The sequence below is a fragment of the Tenrec ecaudatus genome, chromosome 13 (assembly GCF_050624435.1).
Source record: "Tenrec ecaudatus isolate mTenEca1 chromosome 13, mTenEca1.hap1, whole genome shotgun sequence".
Lineage (NCBI taxonomy): Eukaryota > Metazoa > Chordata > Mammalia > Afrosoricida > Tenrecidae > Tenrec > Tenrec ecaudatus.
In genome coordinates this window covers 34,181,884-34,196,991 of record NC_134542.1, presented here as the reverse complement: position 1 = coordinate 34,196,991, position 15,108 = coordinate 34,181,884, and the positions used below count along the sequence as shown (strand labels likewise).

The following is a 15,108-nucleotide window of genomic DNA, read 5'->3' as shown; positions in this document are numbered from 1 at the left end:
TACTGTTGTGTTTGTTTTTTGGTGTTTTTTTGGCTACCCCAAACCTGACGATGTTCTGATAAGGATGACCAAGTGACTGAGATTTGGAAACACTTAGTAGCAACTCTAACCAGGGATGAGGAACGCAACTGGATTTGAAATAAAATTCCAGAATTGTACAAATTACCCATGTCTATTTGACATTTTTCAGATCCTCTTTATGAAGGAACTAGTTAGAAGCCATAAAAGAATCCTAGTGGCTCAGTGATTAAAGCACTTGGCTACTCAGTGAAAGGCTGATGGTTCAAACTTTCTAGGGACTTCTCAGGAGAAAGAGAGTCTCAGCAGTCTGCTCCCATGACAACCTCAGCCACGGAAGACCGATGAGCACAGTGCTACCTTGGTACACCTGGGCTCGCCTGCCAAAGAACAGACTTGAAGGCAATGGGTTTATACACCACAGAGAGTTCTGGAAGCCTCCTGATCACCTCATGCATAGAAAGCAGACAAAGGCAAGATAAAGCCACACATACACACACACACACACACACACACACACACACAGAAATTTAATTGCCAGACACAGCTTATTAGACATATTCACGGTGTGTATATTCCTGAGGATGGAGAAAAACGGCGTTTCCCCCTGTTTCTCCAAATACTATACTTCCAGTCTCTACAATTTTCTCTTTTATGTTGATCTGATCTGAAAGGTGTGTTTTGCCGTGTCTGGCTATTAGTTTCTGTGTGTGTGTGTGTGTGTGTCCTCATCTTGCTTTGTCTGCTCCCATGTGACCCCAGGGGTCTCGCAGTGGAGTTGAGCTCATTGCATCTTCGGGGGCTGCTTTTCCAGAATGAAATCTCCAGGCTTTTCTTTGGAAGCCACTGTTCCAGGATCTCCAAAGTCAGGGGGCTTCTAAGAGTCCATGGAAAAATCCTACAACCTTTTGATCCCAATATTCAGTAAACTTTGGGAAACCTCTTCGTATGTCCAGCCATCTAAATGGAAATAATCTCATTTCAAATACTTTGTTGGAATGGAATTTTTCTCAGATAACAAAGGAGAAAGATAAAAGTCACCAACTCAGATGTGGTGTACTGGTTACTGCTGTTGAAGCACACAGTTTCTTGGTAACATTTGTACCGGGCTTCTTAAATCAGTTACTAATAAAAACGAACACCAAAGCTTCCTTGTTCACTGAGTTCAACGTATAGGGAACCTAGTGTGAAGTGTGGGATTGTTCCATAGCCTTTGTACAGTGGTCACCTCCACGGAAACAGCGACTGCCACGTCTGTCTCCTGAAAGCCGGCTGGTAAGTTTGAACCTCTTACTCCCCGTGTTCTTCGCGGCCAAGTGATTTCTTCACTGCGCCCCACTGTTCCTTCGGTGGCGCGTTGTTTGTCCTCCAAAATCTACTTGCATCCTGTCCATCCTTAGCTATGTTTGTGTAAGCTTACTTTATGTGAGGGACTTCAACCATTTGTTAAAAATGGAATGAAAATGCTGAATGCAAGTTGTGAGGTTTCATAGTATTTGTGAAGGAGCCCTGGTGGCATAGTGGGGTAGGGTGGGGCAGCCCCCCACAAGATCAGCCTCAACTCCCAGGGAGAAGTGTCAGACTTTCTATGCCATAAAGGTTTCCAGTGGAGCAAACCCATTGGGGAGCTCCACCCTGCCCTGTAGAGATGCTGCGGATCGAAATTCACTCGGTAGCAGCGAGGGACAGTACTTGTCAGCATGATACGCTAGTTTTTCTCCAGTCTTGGCTTAGTGTGTGTGGGTGTGTGTGTGCTTTAACCAACTGGATTAAAATTTCCCTGCCATCGAGTCACTGCTGCGTCTTAGTGACCCCTTGGGGGTTTTCAAGACAGTAACTGTTTTGCGAATAGAAGGCCCTACTGGATTGGGATTTTTTAAAAAATGACTTACTGAACTTAGATAAATTTTATGTATATACTTTACTGTAAGACTGTACACATTAGGCATTATTCTGTGTAGGCCTCTATAAATGTATTTTTTTTATGTTTACTAGTGAAAATTCACCCTGATTTGTTTTGCAGTGTAATCAGCCATTTCATAAGGGATTTTTCTCCTTAAATAGATTGTAAGTTCCTTTTAGGACATGGGCCAGGAGACTTTTGTTTCTATTGCGTGTGTGTGTGTTTAACAATTTTTAAATTGTGAATTCGGTACAGGGTTCTTATATTTCAGAGAATAAATTTTGCATTCGACAGTTTAAACTACTTGTCCAATTCCCCAAGTTTCCCTCCCACCCCCATTTGATTTATCTTCTTCTTGTGGATCACTCTCTTCCCTTCACCCCGGTTAATGCCTGCCAACCCTCTCACCTAGGGCTTCTCCATCCCACTTTGTCCCCTGCCCCCCAAAGTCAATTCCCTTTCATGTGAAAGTCTCTATCTTTTAAAAAAATTTCTTCTTTATCATAGCGGTCTTTTGAGTCCCTTTTATTAGTGGCCCCGGTATGATATATTTCAACACTTGATTGTCAGAGCACAGGGATTATTGGAAGGGCAGATGGACATTGTAGGCAACTGGAGGGGTAGCGGGGAGGAGACGAGTCACTCAGGGTGCATGTAGCATTGACGAAGCTAGACCAGAGGATGTACACTGGCACAGATAGGAACCGGAAACACAGGGAATCCAGGGCGGATGACCCCTTCAGGACCAGTGGTGAGAGTGGTAATACCGGGAGGGTGGAGGGAAGGGGGAGTAGAAAGGGGGAACAGATTACAAGGATGTACATAAAACCTCCTCCCTGGGGGATGGGCAATAGTAAAGTGGGTGAAGGGAGATGCTTGGCAGTGTAAGATATGATAAAATAATAATGATAAATTATCAAGGGTTCATGAGGGAGGAGGGAGCGGGGAGGGAAGGAAAATAAAATGAACAACGAGGAGATGATTCCAAGATCCCACGTGGAGAGCAAATGTTTTGAGAGTGATGAGGGCAACGAATGTGCAAATGTGCTTGACACAATGGATGGATTGTGGTAAGAGTTGTAGGAGCCCCCTCAAAAAATGATTTACAAAAAAAAAAAAAAGAAAGGGGAGACTGCGTTCTGGAGTGGATTCTTGCTGCACATGACTTGGATGCACACCTCCTGCTTAGTTCGATGGCCCCAAGGTAAAGGCTAACGTGATATTTACACCAGACTGCTTCAGCAGGGCTTTCACGCCCCTCCTCCGCCCCAGCCTTCTTGTTTCTCTCCCAGGAGCGATCTTCTTTCTTTGAGAGAGGCTAGATGCTGGGGCTGTTCATTAATGAAGAGGGTGGTTCCTGTCTCACATGTCACGGATGCAAGCGTGTTAAACAGGAGGAGCTGGGAAATGGCAAGTTACAAAGGACCAGGAGAAAAAGCTCCCCACAGCCGCACCCGCAGGCCTCGGCGTGCGTGGTCCCACAGCGCTCTTCCTCCCCAAGGGATTCTCTTAACTCTCTCGGCAGTGCACCTTCTACCTTCAATCCGTTTGCTAGACACGGAAACCGTCGTATGATCTGTCCTCTGGGTTTTAGTGGGGCTTTACCGCCATCACGAAGGAAGGTGGCAAGGCAGGGATCAGTGCAAAGTCCGGCTGGAGGAATAGTGCTGCTGGGGGCTCCTGGAATCGCCCCAGTGCTTCCACAGCGCACCTACCTGGTATTGTTCCGTACAGCGGAGGAGAATTTACACTTTTGATGTTGTCAGAAAAATTATACTCCTGATTATTCCTTTTAAAAGTAAAATGTGATAAAAGAGCATTACTTATCCGTCTGACATGTCCTGTGATGTTTCGATATTGCCTTACCTTCCATATGCTTAGTGAGAAAAGAAGGTTTTGTCAGACTTCAACTCATGTTTCTGAGACGAGGAAATAATTATAAACGATGCTGTGGACTTTTAGTGACACATCAGACTCACCCAAGATCATGTGGACAATTTTGAGTTTTCATGCAATTTTAAAATCCCTTATCAACAAATGGGCTAGTTAAGAACTTCTTGCATAGAAGGGCAGCAAGGCCGAAGAGGTGCCCGGTGGCATGCCCGCAGTCCCTGTACTGAGGCCCGTGTGCACTTACCTCCTAGAAGAGGCTCTAGCTGAGAAGGCGGATGTGGGCACACATAGGCACACTCCAGTTCAGGAAGCAGTAAAAGCCAAGGCTGTTTAGGTTATAGAAAACCCACTCCGCGCACGGCAGTCTCACGGCTCCTGTGTCCGTTCCCTGTACTGTAGTGGCGGCCATGCTGTCGCAGTGGTGGAAGCTAAACCGCCAGATCTCAAATTCCAGCAGGACATCCATTGGTGAACAAGCTTGAGGGGAGCTTCCAGAATAGGATGCACTAGGAAGATGCATCTGATGAGCTTCTTTTGAAAAATGTGGTCCGTGAGGACTTTATGAGTAGCAGTGCCCCAATGTCTGAGGCACGCCTGGAAGATGAGCCCCAGAATTGGAAGACACTCAAAATATCGCTAGAAATGAGCTCAAAGTTGAGTTGACTGATGAATGGGATGGGGTGAAAGCTGTCAGGGCCCTCAATTACTGATGTGGCATGACTCAAAATGAGAAGAAACAGCTGCGAACATCCACCAATAGACTGTGGAATGTACGAGATCGGAAGCTAGGAAAATGATAAGTAATCAAAAATGAATGGAATGTTTGGCTGTGGATGGGCATACGTGAGCTTACATCGAACGGCATTGGCTATTTTGAATCGGACAATCATGGTCTACTTTGCCGAAGAAGAGAATTGAAGAGAAATGGGACCTCCTTCATCTTCAACAAGAACATGCCGTGCTGCCAGTGGCAGGATGACACCACATTACTGTGCCTCCTACAGGGAAGGCCGGTGAGCAGGGCACTTTATCCAAATTTACATACCAACTCCCAATGCCAAAGATGAAGAAATTTTTAAAAATGTAACCAACTTCTGTAGTCTGATATTGATCAAACATGTGATCAAGATGCAGTGGTAATTTTACTGGTGATTGAAATGAGAAAGTTGGAAACGAAGAAGGATCCGTGTTGGCTATTATGACCTTAGTGATAGAAATGCAGGTGGAGATGCCGTGATTAAAATTTCAAGACCAGCAGTTGAATTAGTTAAAAATCTAATTTATTGTTAGTTTACTGCAAAGTCTTGCTACTCTTGCATCATCTTTTCCTAGATTACCATATTGGTATACTGTTCGATTTCGTTGAATTTTGTTGCATATGTTTGAAGGGTAGCAACCACATGCAGTTCAATGGGAAAACCCATTCTGTATTCTAATTATTATATTCCCATGGATTGTATGTGCATTATGAAGTATGTATCTACCATACACAGGATAGTGAGGCTGGCAGAGACACATGTGCTAATCTCTAGAACTTGTGGATTTCATGAGGTAAAAGACACTTGGCAGATAGGCATAAGTTGACCATAAAAATCAAACTCACTGCCATCGAGTAGAGTCCAATTCATAGAAATCCATTAAAATTGGGAGATAATTCTGGATTATTTTGGGTAGACTCAGTGTGATCACAAGGTCTTGTAAGTGAAAGAGGGAAGCAGGAGAGTCAATATAGATAGAAGGTGCGGGGAAAAAAACAACACAACTTGGCTCATTTGTATTGCTGGGCTTTAAGATGGAAGAACATGCTTCCAGCTAAGAAATGCTGGGAAGGCAAAAGAACTGAATCTCCCCTAGAGCCTCCAGAGGCCTTCAGCCATGAGACACCCAGTGAGACCCATTTCTTACTCCTGACCCGCAAGACTCTGAGAAGAGGTGTGTGTTGTGTTAAGTCCCTATGCTTGTGGCACTTAGTTTTCAGCCTGAACAGGTAGCTCATATGCTGTCTCATACTGTGTTGAAAGACTGAGGTTGGCCCTCTCAAGGTACATCCTTTCCTAGGTCTTCGGATGCTGTAGGACAAAGGCACAGTACTTTAGCTCCATGGCTCCATGAATTGTTCTTTGCATGCCTTCCAATGTCCGTCACAGATTGATTTTCCCTTCCCTGGGGGATCTTTCATTCTGCAAGGTACACATATTAAGCATGCCAGGTTATTTTATTGTGCAAAAATGGTCCCATTGGCCCACCAGGTCTCATCGCAGCATGTAAAGGTCACATTTTAATATTTGTTAGTTGCTGCTGAGATGGGCCCCGACTCCCACTGACTCCATGCACAACGGAAGGGGATGGGTGGTTGTCGATTGAACTGATGGTGCTCCATTGGGTTTTCACTGGCCAATTCTTTCAAAGAGATGGCTGGGTCCTTCCATGTGGTGCTTTTCCTTCTTGAGCACTACTGAACCTGTTCCCGTCCCAGCCACAGGCAGGCCTCCATCGACAGGTGCTGCGGTGGCTGTTTCTGAAGGGCATTGGCTGGGGATGGAGCCCCAGTCTGAAGTTTCAAAGCAGATGCCATGGCAGCCGCAGTCGAGCTTCACACTCACTCACTGATTCTTTTTAATTGAGTGTGAGGGCCCCTGTGCATTGGAAAAGTTTAATGATTATGTTCCTTGTTAGTTGCCAGGTTTATATTTTTTTGGCTTGGTTGTGTAAGACCACTGAAACTTTAAAAGTGATAGATAACAATGTATAACTTCTCTATAAATTGGATTGCAGCCAGGTTTTTATTAAATATACAAAAGTAAAACTATAGACTGTACCGCGGCGCAGTGGAAAAAAGAGCTCTGTCTTTGGCTAAGCTCTCCCTATCGCAGGAACTTGGTTTGGAAGGAGGCCAGGCATTCTCATGGGTTTCAGAGCGAACAGGCTCATCCCCTGGATCACATTTGATAGCTGATCTCAAATATTACCACTTCAGTTCAGCTTTCCTCCTTCTTAGTTATGTGTCCTTGGATAAATGCTAGTTCTTGGGTTATAGAGTACAGGCAAGAGTGAAATAAGGTGGTAGACTCTATAAAGTGATAAGTACAGTGTGATGTATAGTAATCTCTGAAATATTAGCTGTGATAAGTATATTATCAACCATGTTACTCTCCAAGTGCTATCACATTTTTTACCTATGCATTTGATTTAGTCAGTAAGTTTTTAAAATTTGAGCATTAAAACATTAAATAATTTTAGGATACACTTTAGCTACTGGTAAGAAACTGTATTGCGTTCTTCTGACAGCTATTAAATTATTTAAACCAAGAGTTTTATAAGAAGATACTATTAAGACCAAGCATTTGGGTTAATATACCGAGACGTGAAAATGCCAATTTGACCAATTTTAACTTTGAAATGAGAATCCTTTTGTCAAGGAAAAAATATTTGGTAATATGATAAGCCTTAGGGGCTGGTATGTAGTTTTAAAACGGAGACTGGTTTGCAAATAATTGAATTAGTGACCTAAAACCAAATGCTTCACCCTTTAGCCGAAATTGCTCTCGGCGCAGAAACTCTGGTGCCCTCTAGTGGAAGCTATGGTGACCAGGAAACCAGCAAATGGGAGAAACTTCCTGAACGTGAATGAAGTGTTTGGCACCACTTTATTGTACTAATTGTATATTCAGTGTTGCTCAGGGTCTGCCACATGGGACTAAAACCAGGGATTTACATTTCAAGTTATTGTCATTTCTTTATGGTCACCAACTAAACTAATATTTCATTTACGCCTTTGCAGGTCCCCTTAGAAGGGCTAGGACAAATTCTTTATAATAGTAAACCTGTCTCAAAGATATGTTTCCATCTTTCTAGCCAGCGACCAGCTATTATGAATGAGGTCACTTTTTCAGTATGGAGTTGAACCAGCCTTCTGAAGTAGGTTGGGTTTTGCTGGCTAGAGTTAGGGTGATGTGTTAAGTCATGCTGTCAGGTATTTGCTAGTTGTTTCATCTTTAGCCTTTTATTGTTTCTAAGCCTCCCCTTTCCAGGATAAGCACTAGTGTGAATCCTTTGTATTTAAACCAATCAGGTGTGTGTGCATGTTCTAAAATTCTTTTTTTGGGCTTCCAGCGTTCATGCTGTAAAACTACACTTGGGAAGTTTAAAGAATGGTGCAGAAATAACAGCAGGCCCCAAAGAACAATGGAAATATGTTGGCCAAGAATATCCATCCTAAATGTTCAAATAGTGCCCTCTGAACAAGATCGGAGAGTTGTGGAGCCAGAGTCTATAGCAATCCTGTGGCCCAGTCCCATTATTTGGGGAAAAGGAACACTCTCCAACTCAACTTTGTGGAATTCATTTCCTCCCGAGTATCCTTATAACATCTCATGCAAATCACAACTCCTCATTTCCCTTGCTCCAATCGTTGTTTTATCCCATTTGGATTCTTTATTTCTGTCAGTAGGAGAACCTTTTTCTCCTTTTCCTGGCTTCAGATCAGTCATTTTATAAGTCTTGTTTTCAAATAAATCCGTTTCAGAATATTTCCTTATGTTCTCTTATACCTATTTTGCTCTTTCCTTTTCCACAGCTGTCAACTCGACACCCACAAAATCTCAGAGCAGGGTTCATGTAAGAGAAAGGGAATTGATTTTCTGGACATTCATCTCTCCTCCCCAGGAAACAACCAAGCTCACTGCCCCCGCAGACATTCTGCTTAGAGCAACCAGACAGAACAGGGTGGAACTGGGACCCTTTAAGGAGAAGGGAGCCTTGTTTTGGGCCTTCCCCCTCAACAATCCCATTCAGTGAATGCTAACAAAGTAGTTATGAACTTGCATTCTGGACAAGTCGGGTCTTCTTCCCTTGGGGGTGCAGGGGCGGGAGGGTGCTGCTGGCTGTGTGGTCTTTTTAGAACCTTCCTGGAGCTCCATTTTCTCAGGAACCTTTGGAGCTAATGCTAACAGTATGCTTGCAAGTACAGGTGAAATGTTTAAGAGAGTACCTGGTGGCCAGTAAGTTGTCAGTCCATATTAGCTGCTTTTATAAAGAAACCGAGGGACGGCTCTGCCGGAGAAAGATGGGGCTGTCTGCTCCCAGAAGGGTTGGCAGCCTTAAAAACCGAGAAGGAGGGGATGGCGGTCTTAGCCGTATGGATGGCATGAAGCCTACGCTGCTACAGGTGTCGTACAGTTCCTTCTGCCCCCCAATTGCAGAGCGACCCACATTGTAGTCAGCGGTCTCCGATGCTCCTAAATGACCTTTTCTAAAAATCAACTTCTCTGAACCTCAGTAGCAAAACTACTGATTGGACTCTTCTCCCCATTGCCACGCTCCCTGCTCCACAGCTGGCCGCTCGCTGCCTCCCTCCTACTTTCCTTCCTTCCTACCCGATTCAGTTGTGCATCTTGCCAACCCACCATCTCTTGGACCACTGCCCTCTCCCTAGTGTGCTCAGCGACACTTGGCACTTTGAAGGTGCGCAGAGTTGGGGAAAGGAGTGAATGACGAGTGTGTCCTGAGACCTTGGGAAAGCAACCGAGCCGCCCTAATGCATGCCCAAGCTCTCCACTGGAACACTGAGCGTGAAACTGTATCCTCCTCACAGTGCCCTAGGGAAACTGTGGGTGAAAATGGTTGAGACATGGAAGGGTGGAGCCACGGTGGTCCATGGTTCAATACTGCCTGCTGGTTTGAACCGCCCTTGGCTCTGCAGGAGATCAGAGCCAGGGAACTCCTGCTGCAGAGCTTCTAGCCTAGTCCATTGGTTAGGTTGTGTTGCCACGAGTCAGAATTGATTCAACAACACAAGACAACAGCATATGCATGTAAGGAATGTTTTTATTCCTACTGCTCAATTTTTATTGATCTCTTATGATCCAGGTCAAATTCTACTTTTTCTCAGCCCATGTTACTAGAATATCTTCCTCACAAGTGAATTCTTTCTGTCATAAACTTTATAGAAATCGAAGGATCTTACAAAAAATGTGTAGTCATACTCATTAATAAGCATATTTAAATTCTTCTTAATGGATTTATTGTTGTTGAATTTTCCCGTCTGAGTTTTCTCTTCCCAGATGTCTTGTGTGCTCCCTTTGTGTGTGGGTAGTTTTCATAACAACATTTGATACGTATACTTCTCTTTAAAAATTTGGTCTTTCATAAACTTGGGTTTAGTTTGTATTGGTGATGACACATACTGAAACTCGAGATTTCTACTTGTCCATCATTTTCCTCTGGAACCGTCAGTTTCCATCATGTTGCCTCTTTTGAATATTTCATTAGGAGGTAGTTTGTGGGCATGTTTCTGCCCCAGAGGAGCACTTTGGAGACCATGCCTTTGCGGCCTTCCTGTGGCAGAGATAAATGGCATTGGGAGGTAGGAACTAAGCCAAAGTAATCTTGATGATGGCTGTGTCAGATGTGTTCTCCCGGGTGCCTTCTGCAATTCACTCGGCCAGTTCCTCTGTGTATGTGTGTGTATACATATACGTCGATGACCCAAACATTTCATCAGCTTGGAAAGATTATCAAGCATGGGGTTTTATTAATGCAACAAGTTATCTTAATAAGAGCAAAGGAACGTGTCTCTGCAAGTTAAAACCTACAAGTTTATTTGAAGGAGAAAGCAAATACAATTTGATAAGGCTATGTTTGAAACTACAAGTGTAGCTAAAAAAGATATCCATGAACATTTTTACCTTCACTGTATGCTTTTACCCACATCTTATGTTACTGGACTTAGTTCTACCCATTTCTTCTCCCATCAGCTTCTTCTGAAACTAGATGGCCTTTCCCAGGAGGCATGGGACTGTCAGTCTGTTGGAGCAGCTGGGACTGCCTCCTCAGCTGGCTTTGCAGGGGAGGAGAGTGAGCATCAGCATCAGCAGTCTAAGGATCATTTCTGTGACGTGAAGGTCAAATACAGCTCCTCTCTCCAATTTTCCCCAGTTCTGACAGCAAGCCCTATCTCCATGGTACTCTCTACTTCTCTGTTGGATTTGGTAATTCAATGCAGTGTCCACAGAGAGCTCACAGGCAATACTTCTGATTGCTGGGTTTATTAGGGCAGTAACAGATTTGAATTCAGGCTGAGGAATCACTCAAGATACAATTTTTTAACCGGAAAAGCCTCTTCTCGGCCGTGCCCACATGCAAGCCTTCCTCTAGCTCTCAGCCACTAAGTCCCCGCTGGGTAAAATGCGACAGGGTCTTTTAGTTCTGCTGATAAGTGCCCTGAGGCCGCCCACTGCACCAATGAATCCTGAGATGACCAGACCCCAGCTCTTGCGCTGTGGGCCGGGCAGCCCAGCGTGCTGCCACCTGTTTCACGGTGTCTGCCCTTGTCAGTCCTCTGGCACCGCTGCTCGTGTTACATTGGTCAACCCTCACCCTCCTCCTGGATCTAGAACGTGCTCAGCACAGGGATCTCAGACCCAAAGGACGGGTTCTTCTTTTTTGGTGGTAGTGAGATGCCCCTGTTTGCCTCTGGGATGACTCATTTTAAGTTTAATGCGGATGGCAAAGCTGATCGATCCCTCTGTTAGGAGGATAAACCTTGCATTCATGGTCCCATTTCCACAGGGTGTCATGCACCTTACTTGCACCCTGTATGCATGGTCCCCTCCCCACAGGGTGTCATGCACCTTACTTGTACCTTGAGCAAGTTGTCTACCCCACTGGGTGAGCTACAAACACCTTATGTGCATGGTCTCACCTAGTCATTTGGTGGGACTGACAAAGGCTGTAGCTTGAAGGGCCATATTAATTCACTACCTCGTGGGGGTCATTAAGATTTTAAAATATATCTTTTTTTTCATACGATTCATGGAGTTCAGATTCATTATAATACCCCAAATCACATCAAATAGAAAGCTGCTTAAGTTATAAAGCATCCTCTTAAAAAATACAAATGCCATTGGGTGCTAATTGGGGATCTTGCCCAATACTCAAGTCTGCCTGGGGTTAATCAGGCTGTGTTCCCCTGACAACCGTGGGGGTGGTATGGTGGAGTGTCTAGCCAAAAGCGGTGTCACAAAGAGAAGTATATAGGACAGAGTGCTGGTTGTTGATTGTTTGAGTCTAGGTTTTCCTACTTATTACTCTAGCCTCTCTCAACCTGTCACCTGACTTGTAAAGTCAGCTGCCATGTCTCACCCACAGCCCTGGGTTAGTAGGAGAAGCAAGTGAAATCAAGGGCATGGTCCATTGGAGCTCTGACATGCTGCATAATATGCTACTGCTGTTCTTATCTCCTGCCACTGGGTTCCCAAGAGACTGATGCAGCCATTTTCAGGTCCTCCAGGAGGGACTTGCTGTGATGTGGGAGACTGAAACCAGGGGAGAGAAATGAGAGCGGTTTGGAAAGCAAGGCAAGGCCAGTCCATGCTTCCCTTCTCAGCACACAACAGGTCTTGGGGAAAAAAGGAATCTCTCAAATTGGGAAAGAGGGCAGAGAGGAGTATTACATGAAAAGGTGTGTTGTGGAAAAAGAGCCCCGGTGGCACAATGGTAAACCACTCAGCAACAAACCCAAAGGTCAGTGGTTTGAGCCAATTCCTTGCCTCCATGCACAGAAGGTACACCAGTTTGTTGGCAGTGCATTTCCAGAAAGATCGATGGCCTCAGAGACTGCTTTGACCTCTAAGGTAACTATGGGTATGAGTCGGCTTCATGGCAAACAGCTTTGTTACTGAAAGGAGATAGACTGAATTTACCTTCAAGAATTGAAAGAAGGGAAGAAAGAAAATCAGATACAAATAATACAAAGAAAGCAAAAAGCCTTCCAACTGGACCAGCAGAAAACATCACGATAAACAGAGATACGACTGAAGGATCCACAATTAAAACTCATATAAGCAACAGTTTTGTGTATTTACGTCATATGCTTTTCGGCATATTAAATCTAGAATAGGTGAATTTAAAGAGATAGTAACTGGATTCATGGTTTCTTGGGGGTATGGAGAGCTAATAAAAATGAGTACAAGAAAGAAGAAAATGTTCTAAAATTGATGTGGTGATTGTACAACTCTTCTTGATATGATTGAATCTTGAATTGCATGGTATGTGAATTACATGATAATAAAACTGTTGGGAAGAATCATAAGGCAGATGATGCTGTGCAGGTCTGCGGCACAAGACTTTTAATACCATTCAAGAGCAAAGATGTCGCTTGAAAGATCCAAGTGCACTGACTCGAGTCCTAGAATTTTCAATTATCTGATCTACTTGTGAAAGCTGGACAAAGAATCAGAAAGACCAGAGAACAATTGATGCGCCTGAATCATGGTGCTGGCAAGGACCCTTGGGATTATCATGGATTATCAGGAGAACAAACAAATCTGTCTTGGAAGAAGTATGGCCAAGAGTGTTCCTGAGAAGGGGGAATGGCTAGACCTCATCTCATGTATTTTGGCCTCATTATCCGGAGATGCCAGTCTCTAAAGAAGTACATCATTCTTGAGTCAAGGAGAGGGTAGGTGGGAAAGGACATCTAGTTTGAATGCTAGCATTTCTCTTGGGCTAGATGCAAGCTTATTGACTTGAAAAAGTGGAGCTTTAGAGAAAGCCAACAAATCAACAAAAACATAACACCTCAGGGCAATTTAAGTAGTTTGCCACAATATGGAATGAAGTAGTAGTCGCTTTTGAAATAATTTTTTATTGGTATGAGACAGTGATGTACTCAGTTCTCCGGCTTCAGTTTTGATATGAAGAACTCTTCATGTGGTCAAGTTTCCCTTTCAACCAAGAATTCAAAAGAGATGTAGCTCTTGGTCAGACAAATGGCTATCAAGTGCGAAAGGGACAGCCATGTATGTGTACCTGGGGTAGCGGACACACCTCACAGACTCCTGGGGATGCTCGGACTCTGACTTTGGGCAGAAAGAAGATGTTTTTCCATGTTCACCCAATGATTGGGAATGGTCTCAGTTTGGACATTGGGAAGATTTGTTGAGATGTCGTCATCCACTTCATTCATATGTAAGTGTTATAAAGACCTTTAAAAAGTAACCGATACTTCATTGTGACATCAAATATTGAATATTCTTTACTGAAGTTGTTTCATGGCAGTTGAAACCAGAGTTCATTGAATTAGCTGTGAACTTATATCCTCTGCTGCAGTACATGAGGGAATATTTTGGTGTATTTAGGGGAATTAATAGGTCAGGGTATGAAAAACACCGAGTCAGTGTTGGGGGCGAGAGGATGACTGGTCTTAGAGAGTTAAGTCTTTTGAAGATTCAGTGTTCTGCTAGTTTTTTAAAAAGCCCACTTTTGACGAACATCAAAATAAAGCAAGCAACAAGGAACATGAATAAGAAGATGGAAAATGATAAAATAAGGTTGACATTTCCTTTGGGAGATCTAATGTCAAAGACATACACACTCAAACTATTTAGATGTCTCTTTTCCAAATGGAAACTTCTATTTAAGGAAGTATTTAACTGCAGTGATTGAACATAGTGGATGAAATATTTTGCACTTGACAGAGGCTTCAATCTGAGACAAATCTGTGCTCATATATAATGCATTAAAATATGGAACGCTACTTCTGGTTGGCCAAGTTAATTTTAAGTTTTAGTATCTTTAGTGTATATATATACAAACAGAAAATTTATCAAGTTGGCATGTGCTAAGAAAATCTAGATTATGAACTTTGTTATCTCATGATATATTAGTATTTGAAATGAATATTCAAATAAAGTAGAATTTAAAAAATATTAAAGTGCCTTTTTAAAACAATCTTTTCTATTCTTTTGAAGTAAGAAGCTGAAAATGAATATCAGATTCATTGAGATAAATACTTATGGAAGCCTGTTTCCTCGTAATTCAATTCAATATATTGCTTAGATTTTCCAAAATTAATTTTTTTCTCAAATGGGAAATTGTAGATTTTATTCAACTATGGTGTCTAGTGGGCTAATGTCACTAAAAGTAAACTTGATAATTTGAGACTTATAATACAAAAATTAATTTGAACTTTAAAAAAATTTTAATTTGTACACAATGAAAATAATTATGGGATACTATGAGTGCTATTTCACACTAGTACAAATCATATGAAGCAAACAACATAAAGATTTTAAAAAATTTGATAGTGCTCCATAAAATGAGAGGAATGTAGCTCTGGATTGAATTTTTGACAGACAATCTTTTATTTTGACATTTAGTTGATTAATACTTCAGGCAAATCATAGTTTTTAAATATCTCCTTCTACTGCCCATTAGCTTGGGAGCTGGAAGGATGCAGACAAGCGGGCATCTACTTTGCCCTCTACTCATTTACTCCAGGGCACTGACAGCGT

At 43.0% G+C, this 15,108-nt stretch overlaps 1 protein-coding gene across 1 annotated transcript in view; it reads left to right on the top strand.

The window, feature by feature from the left end:
• PARD3B (par-3 family cell polarity regulator beta) overlaps positions 1–15,108 on the top strand; it is a 1,162,664-nt gene that overhangs the window by 148,952 nt on the left and 998,604 nt on the right. The gene's annotated exons all lie outside the window — the stretch shown is intronic.